Source organism: Bufo gargarizans, chromosome 1 (assembly GCF_014858855.1).
Source record: "Bufo gargarizans isolate SCDJY-AF-19 chromosome 1, ASM1485885v1, whole genome shotgun sequence".
Classification (NCBI taxonomy): Eukaryota; Metazoa; Chordata; class Amphibia; order Anura; family Bufonidae; genus Bufo; species Bufo gargarizans.
The window spans coordinates 159,400,364-159,414,932 of NC_058080.1; the positions used below are offsets into that span (position 1 = coordinate 159,400,364).

The following is a 14,569-nucleotide window of genomic DNA, read 5'->3' on the forward strand; positions in this document are numbered from 1 at the left end:
GGCATTTTACTGGCAACCAAACCATCCTCAACTGCTGGCATTTCCTCAAAAAAGCTGTAAAAAAAAAAAAAAAAAAAAAAACAACAAGCTGGATGAATTACCATGTGTCATAATTGTGCGTCTTCAAAGGCAGCACGACAAGTACTTGAGATGAGTAATCTCTGCGAGCAGTGGATATATATTGATCTGTTTTCTCACAGTCAGGAGTGAGCTGAAATAATCTGTGCTGCTGTTAGCTCCGAATGATATCATTAACAGCAAAAGGTTGTTCAGTTTAAGTACACTTGATCTCCCTCCACTAGATGACCAGCACACGGGCTCAGTGGGGAGCGCTGGTGCCCTAGGTTGGAATCATGGCATCTGTATGTTCTCCCTGTGTTTCCTCCCACACTATAAAGACACAATGATAGGGAACTTAGAGTGTAAGCTCCACTGGTGACAGCGAGTGATGCCTATAAAGCGCTGTGGAATACGTCAGCGCTATATAAGGCCTTATTCACACGTCAGTCATGAAATCCGTGATAAGATGGTCAGCCATCATCTATGAAGATTTCCATAAAGTGTTTGGTCCGCCTAGCAGTCCTTATGGAGAGCTGGTACGTCACTGGATCTCCTAAAAAAGCCTTTGCCCTGTGCGATTCAGCTCATATTAGGGAGGCTGCCTGGGTGAAAATGTGGGTATGTCCTGGTTCAGCTCTGAACCCGAACAACCTCTTTAACTAGTATTCAGTCCCTGGCATGTTGTGAAAAGCGCAAACTTATCCTCACGCATTCTGAACAAAAAGAGATCCGTTCAGGATGCGTTCCATTCCGTCAGCATTCCGTTTTGTGGCTGTGGCTTTGTATCCGGTCATCAAAACAGAACAAACAGGATCAGTCACTAAAAACAATGCAAGTCAATGGTGACGGATCCAGTTTTTATAGGATAAAAAAAAAAAAATGAAAAGAAGAAAAAACATACGTCACCCACTGACTTTCACTCTATCAATTTCACACAACTGTACCCTAACAGAACAGATGCATACTGTAGTCAAAACGGAACAGTTTTGGTCAGATTTTGAGATCCTCTGCTGGATCTCATAATCTGAAACCAAAGCACATATGGGTTCTCCTGGAAAGAGTTCTCCTAGAATGATTTAAAATGGCTGCCAGCAACCTGTTGTGAAATGTGAGGAGGATTGGTTGCCTCCACTTGCACAGCTGCCTAGGTTGGTGAGAGTCCAGGGCCTAACTACACAGTACACACTGACACTGGCATATACTACGCATTGGTGTGTGTTTCTGTCAGGCTGCTCAGCCATGATGGCATAGGCAGGACCACATCATTACCATCTATTGTAGAGCACTGCAGTCTGTAGGGAGGCTCCTCACCCCCCAGGCAGCTCACATTCTAGAACAGGTTGCTGGTGGGAATTTCTTTTCATTCCCAGAGAACCCCTTTAAGGGTGGGTTCAGAAAAGGTTTTTGCGTTTTTTTTTGTTACGCTTTTTTTACCTTCTGCATTTCTAAGGAAAAAACACCAGCGCCGGTAGTCTACAGGAGATATTAAAGGGTCACCGAGTTTGCATGAAGCTTTTCATATGTCAGAGAGACATATTCCAAAGTTTTTTTTGTTGGGGGTCTGAGTGCTGCGACCTTCTTCGAACGCTAGAACGAGGAGAAAGAAGTGCTGGCATACCGTGCTCTCTTCTCGCTGCAGGAGAAGAAGAAAGACGGACTCAAAAGAAAGTCTATGGGCCTGTCTTGATTCCATCTCCTGCAGTGAGGAGAGAGCGCGTTATGGGAGCGCTTCTCTCTCCTCGTTCTAGCAATCAGTGGAGGTCTCAGCACTTACACCCCCAAGATAAAAACCTTTGAAAAATCAGTGATCCTTTCAACACAAAAGACACTGGTGTTTTTGTGTGGTATTTTTCCACCCTTGAAGTGCATATCTTGATTAACAGTTTTGTGCAAACAGCAGCAATCGTTGAGTTCGGCCTTTCTTCCCACATTGCCCGGCTTCTTCACCCACAGACCTCCGCTGGTTACTTTTGCAGCTTCGAAAACAATATGTGATGTTTTTTTTTTAATGGATTTCACTTTTTACATACAGCTCTCCAGCGGAAGAGACATTACAGGGTCAGAGCGGAGAACATGCTTTCCTCTAAAATAACACTTTGAAAGCACTACAATGCCAGGAAGTGAAACACACTAAACAGGCAGTAAAGACTCAAAAACACATATAAAGTCAGGCATTTTTACCGGGTAAAAAAAAAAAAAAGCCTAAAAAAAAGGTGTGTGTGTATATATATATATATATATATATATATATATATATATATAGTACAGACCAAAAGTTTGGACACACCTTCTCATTCAAAGAGTTTTCTTTATTTTCAGGACTATGAAAATTGTAGATTCACACTGAACACTGAAGGCATCAAAACTATGAATTAACACATGTGGAATTATATACATAACAAAAAAGTGTGAAACACCTGAAAATAATATGTCGTATTGTAGGTTCTACAAAGTAGCCACCTTTTGCTTTGATTACCGATTTGCACACTCTTGGCAGGTGCGCCCTGTCAGGTTTAATAAGTGGGATTTCTTGCCTTATAAATGGGGTTGGGACCATCAGTTGCGTTGTGGAGAAGTCAGGTGGATACACAGCTGATAGTCCTACTGAATAGACTGCTAGAATTTGTATTATGGCAAGAAAAAAGCAGCTAAGTAAAGAAAAACGAGTCAGTCTTAAAAATTGGGAAAACTTTGAAAGTGTCCCCAAGTGCAGTCACAAAAACCATCAAGCGCTACAAAGAAACTGGCTCACATGCAGACCGCCCCAGGAAAGGAAGACCAAGAGTCATCTCTGCTGCGGAGGATAAGTTCACCCGAGTCACCAGCCTCAGAAATCGCAGGTTAACAGCAGCTCAGATTAGAGACCAGGTCAATGCCACACAGAGTTCTAGCAGCAGACACATCTCTAGAACAACTGTTAAGAGGAGACTGTGTGAATGGTAGTATATCTGCTAGGAAACCACTGCTAAGGACAGGAAACAAGCAGAAGAGACTTGTTTGGGCTAAAGAACACAAGGAATGGACATTAGATCAGTGCTTTGGTCTGATGAGTCCAAATTTGAGATCTTTGGCTCCAAACACAGTGTCTTTGTGTGCCGCAGAAAAGGTGAACGGATGGACTCTACATGCCTGGTTCCCACCGTGAAGCATGGAGGAGGTGTGATGGTGTGGGGGTGCTTTGCTGGTGACACTCTTGGGGATTTATTCAAAATTGAAGGCATACTGAACAAGCATGGCTACCACAGCATCTTGCAGCGGCATGCTATTCCATCCGGTTTGCGTTTAGTTGGACCATCATTTATTTTTCAACAGGACAATGACCCCGAACACACCTCCAGGCTGTGTAAGGGCTATTTGACCATGAAGGAGAGTGATGGGGTGCTGCGCCAGATGACCTGAACCCAATCGAGATGGTTTGGGGTGAGCTGGACCGCAGAGTGAAGGGAAAAGGGCCAACAAGTGCTAAGCATCTCTGGGAACTCCTTCAAGACTGTTGGGAGACCATTTCAGGTGACTACCTCTTGAAGCTCATCAAGAGAATGCCAAGAGTGTGCAAAGCAGCAATCAAAGCAAAAGGTGGCTACTTTGAAGAACCTAGAATATGACATTTTCCGTTGTTTCACACTTTTTTGTTATGTATATAATTCCACATGTGTTAATTCATCGTTTTGATGCCTTCAGTGTGAATCTACAATTTTCATAGTCATGAAAATAAAGAAAACTCTTTGAATGAGAAGGTGTGTCCAAACTTTTGGTCTGTACTAATATATATATATATATATATATATATAATACATTAGTTTAGGGCTCATGCACACTAACATTTTTGGTCCGCATTTGTAACTGTGTTCCGTGTCCCCGAAAAAAAAGAGAGCACATCGTAATCTTGTCCGTTTTACAGACAAAGATAGGACTGTTCTATTAGAGGCTGGCCATTCAGTTCTGCAAAATGTGGAACGCACACAGATATAATCCATATTTTGTGGATTTGCAATTTGTGGACAGCAAAAACGCAAGGGACGTGTGTATGAGCCCTTAAAAATAGCCATGCAAAAACACTGCACATATGTTTTTTTAAGGCTGCAAAAACAGTAGTCTATGGAAGAAAAACCCAGGCAATGAGGGGGGACAAAAACCCCACCAGACCATGAGCATGCTGTGATTACAAACAAAAAAAATCGCTATTGACAAAAAAAAAAAAAGCTCCAGCATTTTTTGGACATTCCAATAGACTTCACCCAACATCTGAAATTTGCATTTTTGGGGCTAAAGTGCAGCAAAACACCTTAGACTTCTTGCACAAATTGCAGATTACGCTTGTTTTTCCGTGCGGATTCTTGTGTGGAAAAACTCCAGCATATAGACAAGCAAGTAACACGTGGTTTTTGGTGTGGAAAGGCACAGAAGTCAGCACGGAAATTTGTACGGAATTTCTGTGACACAACCCGCACCCATTTGCCAGTAGCCTTAGGCGGGGTACAGACCTGAGCGTTTTACAGCGCGTTCCTACGCGCTGTAAAACGCTCAACAGGCAAGAACCAATGATTCCCTAAGGGAATGGGTCTCAACCTGAGCGTTTTACAGCGCGTACGATCGCGCTGTAAAACGCCCGACGCCCCAAGAAGTACAGGAGCTTCTTTGGGGCGTCTTGTCGCGCGTTCCTGTACATAGACTTCAGCGGGAACGCGCGACAATGGGCGTTCGCTTGTCTCTGTATGCGCGATTGCAAACGCCCGTACAATCGCGCATACAGAGCGTACGTTCGAGTACGCTCAGGTCTGAACCCAGCGTCAAGGTACAACCAAATGTCGTGGTCATGTCGCTGTTCCAACACGGCTGTACGCTGTGGTCGTATAGGTCGTCTGACACCCAGGGCTGTTGTCGATCAGCTGTTTGAGAAGGTAGTGGCACTCGTAGTAGTGCTGCAGCCTTCTCCCTGCTTTCACTAGGCCATATTGTCTAAGCGCAGCTCAGCCCTATAGAAGTGCATGGGGCTGGGCGTGGGTGGGTGTTGGACCCCCCAATCAGATACTGATAACCTATACAGGGAAAACCCCTTTAAGAGCAAAGTGATGGATAAATTCCCCCCCCCCTTGTCACTCGGATCTTCCATTTGACAAATGCCAATTTCCAAACATGATGTACGAGCATCTGGAAATTCTGTACTAGAAAAAGGTTCTGACTAGCACAAAATATGCTTCCAACCTAGTGATAAGATTCAGGTTCACATGCACACAGCAAAATAAGGCCATAAGTTTTCAGCAGTTTTGGTCATGTTAAACAGTTGACAGCAGTAGAAAGGGACAGAGGAGAGCTTTTCTGATCAGGAGTAGTGTGAATATGAAGTTTTATTCTGCCACATTCTGCTCTTTCATGTGCCCGGGATGGGAGTTCACTGTGAAGTGCTCTCTGCATTGAGCTGCTTCAATGCTCTTCCCCTCTGCTTTGAGCTGTGCCAACCAGGAAGGAACTACAACTACCACTCAGAGGGGAGGGGCCGTGAAGCAGATCACTGCAGAAAGCTCTTCACAGTGAAGCCCCACCCTGGGCACTGGAGCAGAATTTGGCAGAATAAAACTTCATACTCGCACTACTCCTGATCTTTCAGATAGCAATTACAGGTGCAGAAGGGGCCACACTATGTACACCCAACCTATTTGGGTTTAATTAAAAATTCTGCTTCATTTGGCTCCTACAGCTTTCTTGCATATATACTACCACTCAATAACAATTCCCTCAGACCATGAGGCGGTCTGTTGGCTCAGGCCTCCCACCTGCAGGAATAGTGAACGCAACTGTGAACGCATGCCAAGCATATTTAGTCTACTGGCACATAAGTGAAGGCTGTATTGCCAATTTCTGCACCAAAAACCCAAACCACATGTGTTACTTGCGGATTTAAAGCGGTTTTCCCGCAGATCCCAACTTTGCATTGAAAAGAGTGAAATCCGCACAAAAGAACAGCACAAAGAAAAAAAAGAAAAAAAGCCAAGTGTACAAACTGTATTATGCTGCAGTTTTTCTGCGGATAAACCAAGCGTAATCTGCAACGTGTGCAGATAGCCTAAGGCCCAATTCACATGACCCATTCATTTCAGTGGGGCCGCAAAAAAGTCTGTTCCGCAGCCCCGCAAAAAAAAGGTAGAACATGTCCTATTCTTGTTCGTTTTGCGGATAAGAATACGCATTTCTAACACAGGACGGAACATGTAGGACTGCAAAAAGTGGGACACACATGGCCAGTATCCGTAATTTGCGGACCACAAAACGGATATGGCCGTGTGATCGGACACTTATGCTGGATTTGCACACACAAATCTATGTGCAGAAACTGGTCCAAGATGGACGTTCACACAGATATTTTCTCAGGATAGAACTAGTTCTCATCTTCCTCATCTAATTCCCTATGAAAAGGCCTTACTCACAGTGTTCGGTCAGTGATTGTGAGCCAAAACCTGGTGTGGATCCAAAACACAGAAAAGGTCTTTCCCTCATACCTTATGTCTGGGCCGGTTCCGCTCCTGGCTTTGGCTCACAATCACTAAAGGCCTCAAGCTTTCTTTCAGACGCTGTTTGCACATTGCAGTCACTGTGACTGGCAAACAAATACTTACACACAAGATCGGTTTTCTAGCTGATGAGACTCATTTCTATCAGATCAAATGGTCATATTTCCATTTTTTTGTGGAAAACTCCCAGAACCATGCACTACTTTGGTCCATGAAAAGGACCATCCACGCCCATTGAAGTCTATGGATCCGTGAAAAACCAATGACAACATGGATGGCATCTGTGTTGTAGTGGCTTTTCATGGACCATTGGCCAGAGATGCTAAGGAAAGCAATTTTCAGTTGAGCAATGTCCGTGGAATACGGATTACACACATAGGGCAAAATAAAACGGACACACGGCCCAAACACAGATTCTTCATGGACACATTTTCCATGTCAAGTGGACAGAGAGATATAAACGCAACCTTCGGCCTTGTCCACATTTCCGTATCAGTTTCAAATCTGTGAAAAAAGCGTCCTTACTTCATCCGTAAGGACGTGTCACCCGTAATCCACGGACGCTGCTCAGCTGAAAATTTAATTTCCAGAGTATCTCCTATTCAGTGAAAAACGGATGTACCATGAATGCAACATGGATGCCATCCATCCATGTCGTGTCCGTGATTTTCACAGACCCATACACTTCAATGGGCGTGTTTGGTCCACATCACGGTCCAAAGTACTGCATGTCTGTGATTTTTTTACCAACCCATTGTCAGTAAAAAAATTAAAATAAAATACTGATCAGACACATTCAAATCAATGGGTACATGTGCTGTCCGCAGAAAATGCAGACTGCATAGGTCAGTGAAAAATGGAAATATGGATGAGGCCTTAGGCTCCGTTTACAAGGACCGATATCGGGAACGAAGCAGACGTTCCTGATATTTGCCTGATCACCAGTGGAGATGAGGGCTGTATTCACATGCAGCAATCGATAGAGCGATTACTTGTGCCCAGAGAATCATTAGTCGCGTGCCGCAGATAGCGGTTTAGACCGCACAATCTGCTGCACAGTAACAATGATTTGTGGTGACAGCCAGAAGATAACATCACCTGATGGACGAGGGTGTGCCGACCCCTTTTACACAGGGCAGTTATTGGGAACAAGCATTTATGTGAACACTCATCCCTGCTTGATCATTGGGCCGTGTAAAAGGACCTTTAGGGTCCATTCACACTGTCCGTATGTGTTTTGCGGATCCGCAAAACACAGACACCGGCAATGTGCGATGTGCTTTCCGCATTTTGCGGACCGCACATCGCCAGCTTTCTCATAGAAAATGCCTTTTCTTGTCCACAATTGCAGACAAGAATAGGACATGTTCTATTTTTTTGCGGATCCGGAAGTGCGGACAGCACATTCCGGCTCCATTAAAAATGAATGGGTCCACACCTGTTCCGCAAAAATTACAGAACGGATGCAGACCCATTTTGCAGACGCGTTAATGGACCCTAAGGCTAGGGTTACATGGCGGCTTTTTGTCGCTGAAAGGTCGCACAACATTCTTTGTAATGACACTCAATAGTGTCGCACTACAACAGTTGCATCGTAGTCGCAGCATATTGCAGTGCGACACCATTGACTAATTACAAAAAATGTCGCAAAACTTTTCAGCAACACACGTCACACTGTGTAGCTGCACTTTTTTTGTCGTGCGACATGTCACCGTGTAGCCTGAGCCTTACAGAGCTACATTGAAATATATTGTTCTAGTGTGGCACAGCAGTGCCGACTGCGTATTTCAGCGCAGCTCTGAGTACTGACAGAGAAGGAACGGTGGGGGTTAACAGGAAGATAAAAAATAGCGATCTGGACTCATTATGTGCAGCACTACTGATAACAGGCCAGCATCCTGGTGACAGTCCTTCGAAACCATATTTATTCCAATACAGTTTCTACATTCCTGTAAGTAAATCTGCAGTCAGTGTGCATTCAATGAATGAAAAACACTAAGAAATCTATGAATCTATCTTCAGCAAAAGTTAGTAAAGCTCTATATGCATGTCTGGGAAAGTAAAAGAGTCATGTGCAAGTCTGAATAGGAATAAAAGACATGGAAAGCCAAAACGCCAGTGTAAAGTAGCCTTACATTTCTGAGATCCGTTCAGGGATCTCACATGCAGTCCAAAACGGATCAGTTTTGCCCTAATGCATTCTGAACGGAAAAGGATCCGCTCAGAATGCGTCAGTTCAGTCTCCATTCCGCTCTGGGAGGCGGACACTAAAAACCCTGCCTACAACGTTTTGCTGTCTGTCCTGGGATGCTGAGCGAGACGGATCTGTCCTGACACACAATGTAAGTCAATGGGGGCGAATGCGTTTTCTATGACAATAGAAAACTGATCCGTCCCCCATTGACTTTCAATGGTGTTCAAGACGGATCAGTCATGGCTATACAAGACATAATACAACTGGATCCATTCATGACGGATGCATGCAGTTGTATTATTGTAACGGAATTGTTTTTGCAGATCCATGACAGATCCGCAAAAAACGCTAATGTGAAAGTAGCCTAAGAAGGAGCTGCTGTATTCAGTGCTTGCCATGAAAGAGCAGTCCAGGAATAAGTAACTTTTCACAGCCTGCCTCTACTATGGAAGGATTGATATTATCTGCTCCCTGCAGCTTCAGTCCTGTGTACTGGCTCCTGTGTGGGGGACACAGGGGAGTCGGTGCTCAGGGCCAGAACGACGGGGAGTAGGCAAGTATGATTCTTTCCATAGCAGAGGCAGGCTGCAGGCACCTGTGAGAGGTTACTTATTCCCAGACAACACCATAACTGCTGGATTTCTGTTCTGTCTAGGGTTGTAGAGCATGTGCAGAACAGTTTCAGACATTGTAACTATGGGTCTTGGAGCAGCATGAAAATACCTAGTATAAGGAAAGGAGAGAACACAGGAGAGGTGAGAACTGATTATCACCAGTAGAACACCCTGCTCATCACTGTTTACAGTATGAGGACAGGAGAGAACACAGGAGAGGTGAGAACTGATTTTCTATCACCAGTAGAGCACCATGCTCATCACTGTTTACAGTATAAGGACAGGAGAGAACACAGGAGAGGTGAGAACTGATTATCACCAGTAGAACACCCTGCTCATCACTGTTTACAGTATAAGGACAGGAGAGAACACAGGAGAGGTGAGAACTGATTTTCTATCACCAGTAGAACACCCTGCTCATCACTGTTTACAGTATAAGGACAAGAGAGAACACAGGAGAGGTGAGAACAGATTATCTATCACCAGTAGAGCACCATGCTCATCACTGTTTACAGTATGAGGACAGGAGAGAACACATAAGAGGTGAGAACTGATTTTCTATCACCAGTAGAGCACCATGCTCATCACTGTTTACAGTATAAGGACAGGAGAGAACACAGGAGAGGTGAGGACTGATTATCTATCACCACTAGAACACCCTGCTTATCACTGTTTATAGTATAGGGACTGGACAGAACACAGGAGAGGTGAGGACTGATTATCATCAGTAGCACACCCTCCTTATCACGGATTATAGTATAAGGACAGGAGAGAACACAGGAGAGGTGAGAACTGATTACCTTTCATCAGTAGCACACCCTGCCCATCACTGATTATAGTATAAGGACAGGAGAGGTGAGAACTGATTACCTTTCATCAGTAGCACACACTGCCCATCACTGATTATAGTATAAGGACAGGAGAGGTGAGAACTGATTACCTATCATCATTAGCACACCCTGCTTACCACTGTGTTTGATAAACAAGGGTCTTAGATTGATAGAACATAAAATAAATGTATGATTAATATTTCTAAACTTTTCTAAATCTATATGAAAATTCATTAAACTATTAAAGGGGTTGTCCGGGTTCAGAGCTGAACCCGGACATACCCTTATTTTCACCCCGGCAGCCCCCCTGAGCCTAGCATCGGAGCATCTCATGCTCCGATGCGCTCCCGTGCCCTGCGCTAAACCGCGCAGGGCACAGGCTCTTTTGTTTTCAATAACACACTGCCGGGCAGTAACTTCCGCCCGGCAGTGTGTTCAGTGAAGTCACCGGCTCTGAGGGGCGGGCTTTAGCTCTGCCCTAGCCGTTTTACTGGCTAGGGGGGAGCTAAATACCGCCCATCAGTGCCGGTGACATCACCGGGGTTCCTGTCAGCCCCATGGAGAGCCCCGGTACGTCACCGGAACTCCTAAAAATGCCTTTGCCCTGTGTGATTTAGCGCAGGGCAAAGGAGAGCATCGGAGCATGAACTGCTCTGATGCTCCTGTCAGGGGGGCTGCCAGGGTGAAAATGGAGGGATGTCCGGGTTCAGCTCTGAACTCGGACAACCCCTTTAATAATTTTTTTTCTCGCTGGAGTACATTTCTACCGAATCCACAGCCCTGGACAGCAGCAGACTGAGGTGAGAGATGCAGCAGCCAACCTCTATGCATGGGAGGAGGGTTACTGTGATGGCTTCTTGTGCAGATTCATTGCGTGGAGCACGTAACTGTTTACACAGGTCCATGTGCTGCTGACAAATGATTTCATGAACTGCATAAAAAAGGTCTGCTCATCTGCAGGGTGATCAGCGGCACCATTTATACAGGGGGAATTATCTGGGACAAGCGTTTGAATGAACGCATTCACAGCGCGGGCACTTAATAGTCAACAATAGCAAACTGATGAGAAACCTCGTCAAGAAGCTTCACCGATACTAGCTACTAGGCCATTGTGTGCAAACTTCAGCCTGGTGTGACTTGTGACCATCAGAGCGCTGTGGTCTTCACGGACAGTAGGACAGCGGTGGAACATTGTGTCAGTGCTGGGATGCAGGTCATACATCATAGCAGGCGCCTCCTAGAACAAGTCTATGTAACAGAACGGCTGCTGCATACAAATCTGCTGTCTTCTCGATTCACATCCTTCATTCCCACAAAACAGGAAAGGCTGATCTAGAATAGCCAACAGGAAGCACATGGCATATCCGGAGTAATGTTTCATCCAGACACAATACAGAAAGCGCTGGAGATCAGCGGCATGTGTTCATATCGGGACCGCCCATCACAACACCCTCTTCCTGACCACAACATGGTCACACCATATACTAGAAGACATCCCATTAGACACTATAGCAATATATCAAACACCAGCGTTTTACACCTGCATGAATGTTAGTGAATTTACTGGGGCCTGTGCCCTGACCCCCACAGCTGCCCGGTGGCGAGAACAACATAAAAATGGGGTGTGCCTCTAAATTTAGGCACACAGGTGCGACTTTTTTAGGATCGTGTGACTTTACGCCTGAAACTGACGTAAGGGGTCTCATGATAAATGACACCTATGCACCTACTACCGACCCCTCCAGGATACATACTAAGGCCTCACGCACACGACCGTTGTTCGGGTCCGCATCCGAGCTGCAGTTTTTGCGGCTTGGATGCGGAACCACTCACTTCAATGGGGCCGCAAAAGATGCGGAAAGCACTCCCTGTGCTGTCCGCATCCGTTGATCCGTTCAGTGGTCCGCAAAAAAATATATAACGTGTCTTATTCCTGTCCGTTTTGAGGACAAGAATAGGCATTTCTACAATGGGCCGCCTGTTCCGTAATTTGCGGAACGGTCGTGTGCATGAGGCCTAAGAGGTCCAGTCTCCACTGTGCTGTGTCTGGCCTTCCAGTAGATGCGACCTTCTCAGACAGCGGACACCGATCCATCTGGTACTGAAGACCTATCCTGAGAATTAGGCCTCATGCACACGACCGCTCAGTTTTTTTGTGTTCTGCAAAACACGGAAGCCGCACGTGTGCCTTCCGCAATTTGCGGAACAGAACAGACGGCCCATTGTAGACATGCCTATTCTTGTCCGCAAAACGGACAAGAATAGGACATGTTATATTTTTCTTGCAGGGCCACGGAACGGAGCAACAGATGCGGACAGCACACAGAGTGCTGTCCGCATCTTTTGTGGCCCCATTGAAGTGAATAGATCCGCACCAGAGCCGCAAAAACTGCAGCTCGTACGCGGACCTGAAGAACGGTAGTGTGCATGAGGCCCAAGTCATCAATATCAATTTCCCAGATAAACTCTTTAAAGGGAATCTGTCACCAGTGACCTCCCTATTGGACTGGTTGTATATTAGACACATAGCTCTGGTTCATGTGATTAAAACGCTGTTAATCCGAGGCTCCGTTCCCGAGTTAGGATACTTTTTCTTAATATGCAAATTAGGATTTGGTGCAAAGAGGGCGTCACCATTGCTCTTGTTGCACCCAAGCTCCACTCATTTATTTGGCCAACCCCTCCTCCTCTTCTTTGATAGACAGGGCCAGGCAATATTAACCCAGCAAGGGAAGAGCTGGCCACAGAAAAGAGCAGAGCTTGTGTGCAACAGGAGCAACGGTGACTCCCTCATTGCACCAAAGGCCTAATCTGCATAAACTTTAAGGAAAAAGTATAATAACTCGGGAATAGAGCCTTGGATCTACAAAAGAAAAAGAGCGTATTAATCAGGTGAACCACAGCTATGCGAACGGCTGGACAGAGAGGTCACTGTGCAGGAATACACCCAGGGATCGGCGAGTATTGCGTATTAATTGGACCCAGGTACAGGACCCTCTGGCCATTGGATAGTAACCTAGGCGAATGTTTACCTAGCAAGCACGTGGCAGGCGAGCATACCTGTACAACCCCTTTAATAACGCATGCCAATCAAAGAAATATTTACCATCGGTCCACTGAATGGGCGACAAATATCTGATCGCTGGGCACCCAACACTCATGATGCCCATCAACAACCAGTTATCCTTATCAAATTTTGATCACCTACCTACCCTTAGGCTACATTCACATGACGACAGTGGAAATTTTTTTATAAAATACGGAAAAATAGTCCCCCTCAATTGTAGGGACTGTCAGTCCGTGAAAACAGACAATTAGGCCAGGTCCTATTATTTGACGGTCGTTGTTCACGGAAAAAAAAAAAAAACGGCCTCGTGAATAGGCCCATAGACGACCATCATTCTTCAAATGGTTGTGTGAATGTAGCCTGAGGATAGACCATCAATAGTCCTGAAATAATTGGGCGTTATCCATGGCGCTCGGTTACCTCTAGCAATGACAGATTTGGAGGGATCGGTGGCGGTCACCGCGCACTGGCCCCACTGTGCCATGTCTGATGACATGCTGGACAACGTGACCCTATAAAGTAATACAATATGCCATCAATAGGTGCTGGTGATGAGCCCCCCTCTAACCCTCTGTGCCCAACCCCTCAGTGCAGGTGCCCGGCTGAGACCTATGGCACATCCACACCCGAGATGTAAGATGGAGGCAGCTTCTGAGGACATATGGAGGCTTACACTGCGGTGACGGGCGACGTCTCCATGCTGCGGGCAGATGTCAGCACCATTCCACGGGCTGGCAGAGCGGAGATCCCGCGGCTCACTCCATGCCCGGCAGCTCCGCTTCTCCTCCTCCTAGTCCCACCCGCCAGGCTCTCCCGGTAGACGGCAGCAGCAGCACGCGACCCGCAGCGGTCCGGTCTCTAAGTGAGCGGCTTACTACAAGCTAGTGTACTCTGTATCAACATCCTGACCTCGCGTCTCGTCAGCCAATTAGGGCGGTGTTCACAAAAAGCAGTGGCGCCCTCTGCCTGTGGAAGACCGTGTAGTCCTGTCATTAGTGTCACAGCGCTGGGACCAATAGAAGGAAACCTACCGTTACTTGCACCTAGCACCGGGATAACCAGGGTTGGCAAACTTATCCCCAAATCACAGACAGCCAAAAAGAAACACCTTAATGAGTGATAAAACTTAGGGCTCTTTCACATCTGCGTTCTTGTCTTCCGGCATAGAGTTCCGTCGTCGGGGCTCTATGCCGGAAGAATCCTGATCAGTTTTACCCTAATGCATTCTGAATGGAGAGAAATCCGTTCAGGATGCATCAGGATGTCTTCAGTTCCGGAACGGAACGTTTTTTGGC

General features: G+C 45.9%; 1 protein-coding gene across 1 annotated transcript in view; it reads right to left on the reverse strand.

Annotated features, from left to right (window-relative positions):
- KLHL2 (kelch like family member 2) overlaps positions 1-14,206 on the reverse strand; it is a 151,298-nt gene extending 137,092 nt beyond the window's left edge. Inside the window, exon 1 of the mRNA XM_044299878.1 lies at positions 13,948-14,206. The gene's annotated coding sequence lies outside the window, so the exon portion shown is untranslated. The remainder of the gene's footprint in view (positions 1-13,947) is intronic.
- Between the last annotated feature and the right edge of the window lie 363 nt (positions 14,207-14,569).